This window comes from Microtus oregoni, unplaced genomic scaffold (genome assembly GCF_018167655.1).
Source record: "Microtus oregoni isolate MIOR12 unplaced genomic scaffold, Mior012 000034F_ref0000314, whole genome shotgun sequence".
In the NCBI taxonomy this organism is placed as follows: Eukaryota; Metazoa; Chordata; class Mammalia; order Rodentia; family Cricetidae; genus Microtus; species Microtus oregoni.
In genome coordinates, this window is record NW_024543093.1 from 13,607,964 (window position 1) to 13,622,092 (window position 14,129).

At 41.9% G+C, this 14,129-nt stretch overlaps 1 protein-coding gene across 7 annotated transcripts in view; it reads left to right on the forward strand.

The window, feature by feature from the left end:
• The window catches only part of LOC121432366 (zinc finger protein 709-like), an 87,559-nt gene that overhangs the window by 38,548 nt on the left and 34,882 nt on the right, over positions 1–14,129 (forward strand). Inside the window, exon 1 of one of the 7 annotated variants that reach the window (XM_041630287.1) lies at positions 7,001–7,104. The exons of 4 other annotated variants lie outside the window; for them this stretch is intronic. The gene's annotated coding sequence lies outside the window, so the exon portion shown is untranslated. 2 more of the 7 variants (XM_041630289.1, XM_041630288.1) reach the window with 2 other exon arrangements.

A 14,129-nucleotide genomic window follows, 5' to 3' on the forward strand; every position in this document is an offset into this window, starting at 1 on the left:
CTCCCTGGGTTAACATATTTGGTATCTGTCCCTCATCACTAGGAAACGTTCCTGTTTGAGGCTTCCTTTACAGCACAGTGTGTGGCCCTGAAGACTGAGAATACATTGACACTTGATACTGTGGGTTATCTTCTTGACCTGGGCAAAGTAAGGTCTCTGTCTCCCGTTCAAGATCTGTTCCCGTGCCTCACCCGCGATCCTTCGTGGACCATTGCTTCCGGGTAATTCTGTTTTCCCGCACTCAGTCAAGAAGTGCATTCCTGCTTCTTTGGGGCATAGCGCCTCCCTGCTCAGCCTGCTAGGGCGCTGGGACAAAACCCGAACCGGGAGGACAAAGGGGTGGCCGGTAGCTCCTTTGTTCCCATAGCCTGCCCGCAGCGAGCAGGGTGGGCCCTTTGTTCGCGAGCTAACCAAGCAGCGTGGAGTTTCGATCTGGGCCCCAAGTGAAATATTGTGGAGAAACATCTCTGGGCAGTGACATCACTGGGAAGGTACATCAGTGGGCAAGAAGACCTGATCCTGTAAAAGAAAATCCAAAGGGGAGTATTGGGAGGAAGAGATGGGCAGATGCCAATGCAGGAATTCTCCCAACAATCTGAAAAACAACACGAAACCACCAGAAGCCAGTGACCTCACAACAGGAGGACATGAACACCTTAATCAAGAAGAAGTAGAAAAAACTGACTTCATGAAAGTGATTGACACCCTTAAACAGCATATAAAAAACGCCCTTATAGAAATGGATGAGAAGTATAACAGAAAGTTCGAGGAATTGAGTAAATCAGTGAATGATACCCTAGAAAACCAAGGAAAAACAATCAAGCAGATAATGGAAACAGTTCATGACTTGAAAACTGAAATGGAGGCAAAGAAGAAAACACAAACAGAGGGCCGTCTGGACATGGAAAATCTAGGTAAACGAATAGAGACTACAGAATCAAGCATAACCAGCAGAATACAAGAGATAGAAGAAAGAATCTCAGATTCTGAGGATAACATAGAGAAAATAAACGCTCTGATCAAAGAAAACAGCAAGGCCAACAAACACTCATCACAAAACATTCAGGAAATATGGGACACAATAAAAAGCCCAAACCTAAGAATAATTGGAGTAGAAGAAGGAGAAGAAGTGCAGCTCAACGGTACAGAAAATATACTTAATAAAATTATAGAAGAAAACTTTCCCAACCTGAAGACAGATGTACCTATGAAGGTTCAAGAAGCATACAGAACACCAAATAGGCTGGATCAAAAGAAAACATCCCCTCGCCATATAATAATCAAAACACAAAATATACAGAATAAAGAAAGAATATTAAGAGCCGCAAAGGAAAAAGACCAAGTTACTCATAAAGGTAAACATATCAGACTTACACCTGACTTCTCTATGGAAACCATGAAAGCCAGAAGGTCCTGGATAGATGTACTCCAAAAACTAAGAGACCACGGATGCATGCCCAGACTACTATATCCAGCCAAACTTTCGTTCACTAAATATGGAGAAAACAAAATTTTCCAGGATAAAAACAAATTTAAACAATACGTAGCCACAAATCCAGCCTTACAGAAAATAATAGAAGGAAAATCACTAACCAAGGAGTCCAACAATGACCACAATAACGCAGACATCTAGAGACCTTTCACCAGCGCAAATCAAAGAAGGAAAACACACAAACCCTACTACTAAAAAAGTGACCGGAGTTAACAACCACTGGTCATTAATATCACTTAATGTCAATGGACTCAACTCACCTATTAAAAGGCACAGGCTAAGAGATTGGGTACAAAAACAGGATCCAACATTCTGCTGTTTACAAGAAAGACACCTCAACCACAAAGACAGGCACCTACTCAGAGTAAAAGGCTGGGAAAAGGCTTATCAAGCAAATGGACCTAAGAAACAAGCAGGTGTGGCCATACTAATTTCTAACAAAGTTGACTTCAAACTTAAATCAATCAGAAGAGATGGAGAGGGACATTTTATACTCATAACAGGAACAATTCATCAGGAAGAAGTCTCAATCCTGAATATCTATGCCCCTAATATAAAAGCACCCACGTACGTAAAAGAAACATTACTAAAACTCAAGGCAGCCATCAAACCGCACACACTAATAGTAGGAGACTTCAACACTCCTCTCTCACCAATGGACAGGTCAATCAGACAGAAACCTAACAGAGAAATTAGAGAATTAATGGAGGTAATGAAGCAAATGGACTTAACAGACATCTATAGATTATTCCACCCAAAGAGGAAAGAATATACCTTCTTCTCTGCAGCTCATGGAACCTACTCGAAAATTGACCACATACTCGGTAACAAAGCTAACTTACACAGTTACAAAAAATATTAGTAACCACCTGTGTCTTATCAGATCACCATGGATTAAAGTTAGAATTCAACAACAATGCTACCCCCAGAAAGCCTACAAACTCATGGAAACTGAACAGTCATCTACTGAACCACACCTGGGTCAAGGAAGAAATTAAGAAAGAAATTAAAGTCTTCCTCGAATTCAATGAAAATAAAGAAACAACATACTCAAACTTATGGGACACTATGAAAGCACTCCTAAGAGGAAAGTTCATAGCACTAAGTGCCCACTTAAAGAAAACAGAAAAAGCACATATTGGAGACTTAACAGCCCAGTTGAAAGCTCTAGAAAAAAAAGAAGCAAACTCACCTAGGAGGAGTAGAAGACTGGAAATAATCAAACTGAGGGCTGAAATCAACAAAATAAAAACACAGAAAACAATCCAAAGAATCAATGAAACAAAAAGCTGGTTCCTGGAGAAAATCAACAAGATTGATAAACCCCTATCCAAAGTAATCAAATGACAGAGAGAGAACACGCAAATTAATAAGATCAGAAATGAAAAGGGGGACATAACCACAGACACAGAGGAAATTCAGAGAGTCATTAGATCTTACTACAAAAGCCTGTATGCCACAAAACTGGAAAATGTAAAAGAAATGGACGCTTTTTTAGATAAATACCATTTACCAAAACTAAACCAGGACCAGGTGAACAATCTAAACAGACCTGTCAGTCGCGAAGAATTAGAAGCTGTTATCAAAAACCTCCCTACCAAAAAAAGCCCAGGACCAGATGGTTTCAATGCAGAATTCTACCAGAACTTCCAAGAAGACCTAATACCTATACTCCTTAATGTATTCCACAATATAGAAACAGAAGGGTCATTACCAAATTCCTTTTATGAAGCCACAATTACTCTGATACCAAAACCACTCAAAGACTCAACCAGGAAAGAGAACTACAGGCCAATCTCACTCATGAATATCGACGCAAAAATCCTCAACAAAACACTGGCAAATCGAATCCAAGAACACATCTGAAAAATTATCCATTATGATCAAGTAGGCTTCATTCCTGAGATGCAGGGCTGGTTCAACATACGAAAATCTATCAATGTAATCCAGCATATAAATAAACTGAAAGAAAAAAACCATATGATCATTTCATTAGATGCTGAAAACGCATTTGACAAAATTCAACATCCATTTATGTTAAAAGTCTTGGAGAGATTAGGGATACAAGGGTCATACCTAAATATAATAAAAGCTATATACAGCAAGTCGACAGCTAACATCAAATTAAACGGAGAGAAACTCAAAGCCATCCCACTTAACTCAGGAACACGGCAAGGCTGTCCACTCTCGCCATACCTCTTCAATATAGTGCTTGAAGTTCTAGCAATAGCAATAAGACAACATAATGGGATCAAGGGGATTCGAATTGGAAAGGAAGAAGTTAAACTTTCATTATTTGCAGATGATATGATAGTGTACATAAGCGACCCCCAAAACTCCACCAAAGAACTTATACAGCTGATAAACAGCTTTAGTAATGTGTCAGGATACAAGATCAATTCCAAAAAATCAGTCGCCCTCTTATACACAAAGGATATGGAAGCAGAGAGGGAAATCAGAGAAGCTTCACCATTCACGATAGCCACAAACAGCATTAAATATCTTGGGGTAAATCTAACCAAGGAAGTGAAAGATCTATTTGACAAGAACTTTAAGGCATTGAAGAAAGAAATTGAAGAGGATACCAGAAAATGGAAGGACCTCCCTTGCTCTTGGATTGGGAGGATCAACATAGTAAAAATGGCAATTCTACCTAAGGCAATTTATAGATTCAATGCAATCCCCATCAAGATCCCATCAAAATTCTTCACAGATCTGGAGAGGACACTAATCAACTTTATATGGAAAAACAAAAAACCCAGGATAGCCAAAACAATCCTATACAATAAAGGATATTCTGGAGGCATTACCATCCCTGACTTCAAACTCTATTACAGAGCTACAGTAATGAAAACAGTGTGGTACTGGCATAAAAACAGAGAAGTCGACCAAGGGAATCGTATAGAAGACCCGGATTTTAACCCACAAACCTATGATCACCTCATTTTCGATAAAGGAGCTAAAAGTATACAATGGAAGAAAGAAAGCATCTTCAACAAATGGTGCTGGCACAACTGGATGTCAACCTGTAGAAGAATGAAAATAGACCCATATCTGTCACCATGGACAAAACTCAAGTCCAAATGGATTAAAGACCTCAATATCAGTCCGAACACACTGAAAAGGATAGAAGAGAAAGTGGGAAGTACCCTACAACAGATGGGCACAGGAGATCGCTTCCTATGTATAACCCCAGAAGCACAGACATTAAGGGCAACATTGAATAAATGGGACCTACTTAAACTGAGAAGCTTCTGTAAAGCAAAGGACATGGTCACTAAGACACAAAGGCAACCTACTGACTGGGAGAAGATCTTCACCAACCCCGCAACAGACAAAGGTCTGATCTCCAAAATATATAGAGAACTCAAGAAACTAGACTTTAAAATGCTAATTAACCCAATTAAAAAATGGGGCACTGAACTGAACAGAGAATTCTCAACAGAAGAAGTTCAAATGGCCAAAAGACACTTAAGGTCGTGCTCAACTTCCTTAGCAATCAGGGAAATGCAAATCAAAACAACTTTGAGATATCATCTTACACCTGTCAGAATGGCTAAAGTCAAAAACACCAAGGATAACCTTTGCTGGAGAGGCTGTGGAGGAACGGGTACCCTCATCCATTGCTGGTGGGAATGCAATCTTATGCAACCACTGTGGAAGTCAGTGTTTCGGTTTCTCAGGAGATTCGGGATCAAACTACCCCTGGACCCAGCAATACCACTCTTGGGAATATACCCAAGAGATACTCTATCAAATGACAAAAGCATTTGTTCAACTATGTTCATAGCAGTATTATTTGTAATAGCCAGAACCTGGAAACAACCTAGATGCCCTTCAATGGAAGAATGGATAAAGAAAGTATGAATATATACACGCTAGAGTACTACGCTGCGGTAAAAAACAATGACTTCTCGAATTTTGCATGCAAATGGATGGAAATAGAAAACACTATCCTGAGTGAGGTGTCCCAGACCCAAAAAGATGAATATGGGATGTACTCACTCATAATTGGTTTCTAGCCATAAATAAGGGCCACGGAGTCTACAATAGGTGAACCTAAAGAAGCTAAGTAAGAAGGTGAACCCAAGGAAAAACATATAGTTATCCTCTTGGCTAAGGGAAGTAGACCAAATTTCCGGTACGAAAATGGGATCTTGGGGGTGGGGTGGGATGGGGGTAAGGGGAGATGGGGCGATAAAAGGTAGAAGGGAAGGAGGGGGGACCTGGGGAAACAGGAGAATTGGGATAAAGGAAAGGTGGATAGGGGAGCACGGAACCACAATTCTTAGTTAAGGGAGCCACTTTAGGGTGGTCAAGTGACTTGACCCTAGAGGGGCTCCCAAGTGCCCAAGATGAGGTTCCCAGTTAGTTCCTTGGGCAGCTGAGGATTGGGAACCTGAAATGACCCTATCCTATAGCAATACTGACGAATATCTGGCATATCATCATAGAATCTTCATCTGGTGATGGATAGAGATAGAGACAGAGACCCACACAGGAGCACTGGACTGAGCTCCCAAGGTCCCAATGAGGAGCAGAAGGAGGGAGAACATGAGCAAAGAAGTCGGGACCACGAGGGGTGCACCCACCCACTGAGACAATGGGGCTGATCTATTGGGAGCTCACCAAGACCAGCTGGACTGTGACTGAAAAAGCATGGGATAAAACCGGACTCTGAACATGGCGAACAATGAGGGCTGCTGAGACACCAAGGACAATGGCACGGGGTTTTGATCCTACTTAATGTGCTGGCTTTGTGGGAGCCTAGCCAGTTTGGATGTTCACCTTCCTAGATGGACGGAGGGGGGAGGACCTAGGACTTTCCACAGGGCAGGGAACCCGGACTGCTCTGTGGACTGGAGAGGGAGGGGGAGAGGAGTGGGGGGAGGGGGAGAAGGCTGGGAGGAGGGGGAGAAGGGTGGGAGGAGGGGGAGGGAAATGGGAGGCTGGGAGGAGGTGGAAACTTGTTTTTTATTTATGTTTTTTTTTCTTCTTTTCTCAAGAAAAAAAAATTAAAAAAAAAAAAAGAAGTGCATTCCTGACAAATTCTTTAGTTGGTACATTTGGCCCTGTTCTTCCTACTCTGCTTTCACTGACCCGGGGCCCTTCCTGTTATGGTCCCGGGTTTTCTTTAAGGGCACTGAATCTGGGCTGTTCAGAGCCAATCTGTGCACTATTTTATGTGGAATAAAAGTAGGATGCCACTGAGTACACGGGAAGCGAGTCTGTGCGCTAAAATCTCAAATGGTGTTCCCCTTAAGTGCGATTTTCCCTCAGTCTTAGTCCAGGGGGAAAGCCTGGGTTACGATTGGATGTTGATTTTATTCTCTCCCCCCCCCCCCCTCCCCGTGTTGCGAAAGGATGTTGGCCCCGCTACTCACGAATAAGAAGGCGGGTTCGGCATCTTGCGCCAATCAGGGACGCTGTTACTACATTGCTGGAAATCTCGAATGAGGAACAAGAATGTTCCATGGTTTCCGCCCCTGGCTCCATTTTTGAATCCCAAGTAGCTTTTGTGAGGTGTGTGACAGCTGGCTTCTGTCGGTGTCACCTATTCTGACGGCAGGCCCCTCCGAGAGGACCTCTGCACGCGTCCGGAGCAGGACATGGTGAGTGCGCGGTGGCTCCTGGAGTCGTTGGTGCAGCCTGGCGCCGCCGACCGGACGGTCCCTGGCGCTGTGCAGCAGACTCAGGGGTGGAGTCTGGCACAGGCGGAGCCGGCAGCCAGCTGTGCAGTCCGCTCCTGTCCTGTTGCTGCAGTGCTGGCTTCATCCCAGTCCCCAGCCTGTCGTGGGGAATCCGCGATGAACCTCCGCCTCCGCAGACGATGCAGCCTGCAGGGCTGGAGATGCGGAGTTCGGACTGTGCAGAGAAGGGACGCGGGTGGTGAACGTTGCTGCCTGTCTGCCCTGGCACACTCGTTTCCGACCTGTTTTTATCATTTCCTGTAATCTCTTTGGTGTTGTATTGGTTTTGCTCGAGACTGCTTCTCCAAGCAGAAGAGGTCTTTTGTGAGATTATTTTTATTTTATTTTTTATTTTTCGGTTTTTCTGCCCTGGAGCTCCATAGTAGCTGTCGATGACCTTGAAGTTGTGATCCTCGGTTCATCTCCCAAGTTTTGGGCTTGCAAAAACTGAGTCAGCAGCACACTTGGTTTAATATGGTGCTTTGGAGGAAACAGAAGGTGGGAGTCTCTGCATATTAAGTAAACACTACCACGTATATTTTGTTTAGTGTGCTCGTGTGTTTGTGTGTGTGTGTGTGTGTGTGCATGTATTTCAAAGCTAGTGTTATGAAGACTTTCCTGATCAGTACAAAAAACATCAGCATCAAATAGCATGTTTTCAGTAGGACATGCTCTGAGACCTCTACAGGGAAGACCTTGGAGGGGAGGGAGAGAATCCCTCTTGTGTGATTTTGCTGTTGTTATTGTCTTTGGTTTGGTTGTTTGTTTGGTTGGTTTTTTTCCAAGACATGGTTTCTCTGTGTACACCTGGCTGCCCTGAGACTCAACTCTAGACCAGGCTGACCTCTGCCTCCCCAGTGCTGAGATTAAAGGTGTGCACCACCACCATCCAACCTCTCGTATACTTCTTTTAGGATAGGAAAATGAGTTATAAATGAACTTCTTAGTACTGTCTTCATTGTATTTTATCCGTCTTCTCACATCATGGCTTCATTTTCATTTAATATAAGGAAATACTTGATCTCCTTATTTCTTCATTGACACATTCATCATTCAGTAGTGTGTTATTTAATTTCTATGAGCTTGTAGATTTTCTATAATTTCTATTGCTATTGGCTTTCAGTCCTATTGCATTGTGATGAGCTAGAATACGAGACATTGTTTTAGGTTTCCTCTATTTGTGGAAACTTGCTTTGTATCCTCATAGAGACTTTCCGTTAGATGCATAGAAGTGTGTGTATTCTCTTGTGTTTGAGTGGAATATCCTTTATGTATTTAGCTGGTCAATCTGTTTTATGGTGTCATTCATTCTGTTTGCTTGTTTGTTTATTGTCCTTTTGAGACTCAGTCTCAATTATGTAGCTCCAACTGGCCTCAAACTTGCTGTGTAGACCAGGGTGACCTGTAATTTATGGAGATCTACCTGTATCTGCCTTCTGAGTGCTGGAATTAAAGGCATACCAGACCACAGCTGACCTCATTGTGTTATTAATTACAGATTTTCTCTGTTTATTTCTTGTCTAGTTCATTAGTTGATTGGTGAGTTGGGTATTGAAGTCACTGAGTATAAACTGAATTTGAATTACTATGTGACTTTATATGTAGTTGTTTTGTGATGAGATTCTATTGGAAATGTGACCAGTCATCTGTTCAAGCCAGACTGGAAACCAACAATAGACTAAAGTATGGCTATTTCCTAAGTCCAGCTTGGTGAACCAGTGAGGTTCATTGGGGCGATTACAGAAATATAAGTGAGGAATTACAGGGTTAGAAATGAATTAAAGACAGCTGCATTACCAAAGCCAACTGTAGCATGGGCAACAGCTCAGGAATGCCAGTCAGCTAGAGAGCCTTGCAAGCCTGTGGGCAGTTCAGCAGGTTTTGCACTGCTCTTTGCTGATAGTTCAACTGGTCTGACTCTTTACCCAGCAGGTTGGCTGGTCTCTGCTTTTTCCAGGCTTCTCTGTTTGTAAGAAGGAACCAAAATGAAGCCAGTTTGAATAGAACTTCCATTTTGAATAAATGTCAAATGAAGTTTAACTTTCCAAGACCTTCCTGGGTGACCCAGATCCTGGTTGGCAAGTTGAGGCATGAATGCTGGGCAAACTGCCCAGCCACAGGAGTAAGACAACCAATGAGAAGAAATATCCCTAGGAAAGCTCCTGTTCCCTGAATTCTGATTGGTGGAAAATGTAACTGTAACTTGGCACAGATGTTTGTGTGTTTTGTGCTTTCAAAGCTCTGTAACGTTCTGCTTCAGGGTCACAGTTCTGCTCCCGAATCTGTTCTGCATCCCTGATCGATCAGCAGCAGCTTGATTACAATAAATATTAGTTTTCTGCATTTACTTGTTGTTTGAATTATGTTGCATTCAATCAGACCCCATGACATGGTCTGAACCTCTTCCAGTCAGCTCAGCTGGTCTGGTAGTCTTTGTCTGGAAATATCTCTCTTTTTGAGACAGTGTCTCACTGTGTAGCTTTGACTGTTCTGCTAATCACTGTGTTAACCAGAATGACCTTGATCTACCTGACTCTGCCTCCTAATTGCTAGGATTAAAGACATACACCATTATATCTGATTATTACTAGCCCTTATTGTTAATCTCTTAATTCCTGCTAGGTGGTAGTAGTACAGTTCTTTAATCCCAGCTCTGGGAGACAGAGACAAGCAGATCTTTAGGTTTAAAGTCAGCCTTATGTACATAGTGAGTTCCCGCAGAGTTAGTTCTACACAGAGAAACTATGTCTCGGGGGGGAAAATAATCTTAATTCCTACCTTACTGTCAATGGAAAACATTTTATGGTAGAAGAAATTTAAACTAGTCTTTCATGCAAAAATTAGCACACGCCGTTAGTCAGGGTTCATTGTCTTCCAAAAACCTTTTTTTTCTAAAGCAGTAAAAGGCACTATAATCTCTGCTGGGTCCATACCTACTAATTGATGAAGTCTCAGTTTACCTTTTATAATTAATTCAGAGACCTTTTCTATACAAGTTTTTGATTTTTTAATTGGTTTATGTGGTAAAAAAAACATTTTATGATAATAACATCCCTCTGCATTAAAATTTCTGTAGGAGAAATTCTGGAAGGCAATATGACAAGAATACAATTAAGATTTGGATTCACCCTATCCACATGTGCCTCCTGTAATTTCTTCTCAACAATCATCAATTCCTTTCTGCTTCAGCTGTTAATTCTCTGGGACTATTCAAGTTTTTATCACCATCTAAGCTTTTGTTTAAATATATTATTAGATCAGGTGTTATCCTAACAGCCAGTCGTAGACTAGAAATGTCTCCTAATAATCTTTGAAAGTCATTAAGAGCCCGCAACTGGTCTCTCCTAATTTGTGCCTTTTGTGTTCTAATTTTCTGTAAACTATTCTGTAACCTAGGTAATTAACAGAATCTCCTCTTTGAATCTTTTTTTTTAAGTTCCTTAGGCGCACCTAAATTTATTTTTTTTCTTTTTTTTTCTTTTTTTTTTATTGAGAAAAGGAGAAAAAAAAACAAGTTTCCACCTCCTCCCAGCCTCCCATTTCCCTCCCCCTCCTCCCCTCCTACGCCCCCTCCTCCCACCCTTCTCCCCCTCCCCCCACTCCTTTCCCCGTCTCTCTCCAGTCCAAAGAGCAGTCAGGGTTTTCTGCCCTGTGGTAAGACCTAGGACCTCCCACCTCCGTACATATCTAGGAAGGTGAACATCCAAACTGGCTGGGCTCCCACAAAGCCATCACATTACGTAGGATCAAACCCCCGTGCCATTGTCCTTTGCATCTCATCAGCCCTCATAGGTCGCCATGTTCAGAGAGTCCAGTTTTATCCCATGCTTTTTCAGTCACAGTCCAGCTGGTCTTGGTGAGCTCTCAATAGATCAGCTCCACTGTCTCAGTGGGTGGGTGCATCCCTCGTGGTCCCGACTTCTTTGCTCATGTTCTCCCTCCTTCTGCTCCTCATTGGGACTTTGGGAGCTCAGTCCAGTGCTCCAGTGTGGGTCTCTGTCTCTATCTCCATCCATCACCAGATGAAGGTTCTATGATGATATGCAAGATATTCGTCAGTATTGCTATAGGATAGGGTCATTTCAGGTTCCCTATTCTCAACTGCCCAAGGAACTAACTGGGGACCTCAGCTTGGGCACCTGGGAGCCCCTCTAGGGTCAGGTCTCTTGCCAACCCTAAAGTGGTTCCCTTAACTAAGAATTGTGGTTCCGTGCTCCCCTGTCCAACCTTCCTTTATCCCAGTCCTCCTGCTTTCGCAAGGCCCGACCTCCTTCCCTTCTAACTTTTCTCTCCCCATCTCCCCTTACCCCCAACCCACCCCACCCCAAGATCCCAATTTTCTCCCCGGCAATTTTGTCTACTTCCCTTAGCCAAGAGGATAACTATATGTTTTTCCTTGGGTTCCCCTTCTTACTTAGCTTCTTTAGATTCACCTATTGTAGACTCCGTGACCCTTATTTATGGCTAGAAACCAATTATGAGTGAATACATCCCATGTTCATCTTTTTGGGTCTGGGATACCTCACTCAGGATAGTGTTTTCTATTTCCATCCATTTGCATGCAAAATTCGAGAAGTCATTGTTTTTTACCGCTGAGTAGTACTCTAATGTGTAGATATTCCATACTTTCTTCATCCATTCTTCCATTGAAGGGCATCTAGGTTGTTTCCAGGTTCTGGCTATTACAAATAATACTGCTATGAACATAGTTGAACAAATGCTTTTGTCATATGATAGGGAATTTCTTGGGTATATTCCCAAGAGTGGTATTGCTGGGTCCAGGGGTAGGTTGATCCCGAATTTCCTAAGAAACCGAAACACTGACTTCCATAGTGGTTGCACAAGATTGCATTCCCACCAGCAATGGATGAGGGTACCTCTTCCTCCACAACCTCTCCAGCAAAGGTTATCCTTGGTGTTTTTGACTTTAGCCATTCTCACAGGTGTAAGATGATATCTCAAAGTTGTTTTGATTTGCATTTCCCTGATTGCTAAGGAAGTTGAGCATGACCTTAAGTGTCTTTTGGCCATTTGAACTTCTTCTGTTGAGAATTCTCTGTTCAGTTCAGTGCCCCATTTTTTAATTGGGTTAATTAGCATTTTAAAGTCTAGTTTCTTGAGTTCTCTATATATTTTGGAGATCAGACCTTTGTCTGTTGCGGGGTTGGTGAAGATCTTCTCCCAGTCAGTAGGTTGCCTTTGTGTCTTAGTGACCATGTCCTTTGCTTTACAGAAGCTTCTCAGTTTAAGTAGGTCCCATTTATTCAATGTTGCCCTTAATGTCTGTGCTTCTGGGGTTATACATAGGAAGCGATCTCCTGTGCCCATCTGTTGTAGGGTATTTCCCACTTTCTCTTCTATCAGGTTCAGAGTGTTCGGACTGATATTGAGGTCTTTAATCCATTTGGACTTGAGTTTTGTGCAGGGTGATAGATATGGGTCTATTTTCATTCTTCTACAGGTTGACATCCAGTTGTGCCAGCACCATTTGTTGAAGATGCTTTCTTTCTTCCATTGTATACTTTTAGCTCCTTTATCGAAAATGAGGTGTTCATAGGTTTGTGGGATAAAATCCGGGTCTTCTATACGATTCCATTGGTCGACTTCTCTGTTTTTATGCCAGTACCACACTGTTTTCATTACTGTAGCTCTGTAATAGAGTTTGAAGTCAGGGATGGTAATGCCTCCAGAAGATCCTTTATTGTATAGGATTGTTTTGGCTATCCTGGGTTTTTTGTTTTTCCATATAAAGTTGATTATTGTCCTCTCCAGATCTGTGAAGAATTTTGATGGGATCTTGATGGGGATTGCATTGAATCTATAAATTGCCTTAGGTAGAATTGCCATTTTTACTATGTTGATCCTCCCAATCCAAGAGCAAGGTAGATCCATCCATTTTTTGGTATCCTCTTCAATTTCTTTCTTCAATGCCTTAAAGTTCTTGTCAAATAAATCTTTCACTTCCTTGGTTAGATTTACCCCAAGATATTTAATGCTGTTTGTGGCTATCGTGAATGGTGAAGCTTCTCTGATTTCCCTCTCTGCTTCCATATCCTTTGTGTATAAGAGGGCGACTGATTTTTTGGAGTTGATTTTGTATCCTGACACATTACTAAAGCTGTTTATCAGCTGTATAAGTTCTTTGGTGGAGTTTTGGGGGTCGCTTAAGTACACTATCATATCATCTGCGAATAACGAAAGTTTAACTTCTTCCTTTCCAATTCGAATCCCCTTGATCCCATTATGTTGTCTTATTGCTATTGCTAGAACTTCAAGTACTATATTGAAGAGGTATGGAGAGAGTGGACATCCTTGTCGTGTTCCTGAGTTAAGCGGGATGGCTTTGAGTTTCTCTCCGTTTAATTTGATGTTAGCTGTCGGCTTGCTGTATATAGCTTTTATTATATTTAGGTATGACCCTTGTATCCCTAATCTCTCCAAGACTTTTAACATAAATGGATGTTGAATTTTGTCGAATGCTTTTTCAGCATCTAATGAGATGATCATATGGTTATTTTCCTTCAGTTTATTTATATGCTGGATTACATTGATAGATTTTCGTATGTTGAACCAGCCCTGCATCTCAGGAATGAAGCCTACTTGATCATAGTGGATAATTTTCCTAATGTGTTCTTGGATTCGGTTTTCCAGTATTTTGTTGAGGATTTTTGCGTCGATGTTCATGAGTGAGATTGGCCTGTAATTCTCTTTCCTGGTTGAGTCTTTGTGTGGTTTTGGTATCAGAGTAACTGTAGCTTCATAAAAGGAATTAGGTAATGACCCTTCTGTTTCTATATTGTGGAATACATTAAGGAGTATGGGTATTAGCTCTTCTTGGAAGTTCTGGTAGAATTCCGCATTGAAACCATCTGGTCCTGGGCTTTTTTTGGTAGGGTGGTTTGGTATTTGGTATTTATCTAAAAAAGCGTCCATTTCTTTTACATTTT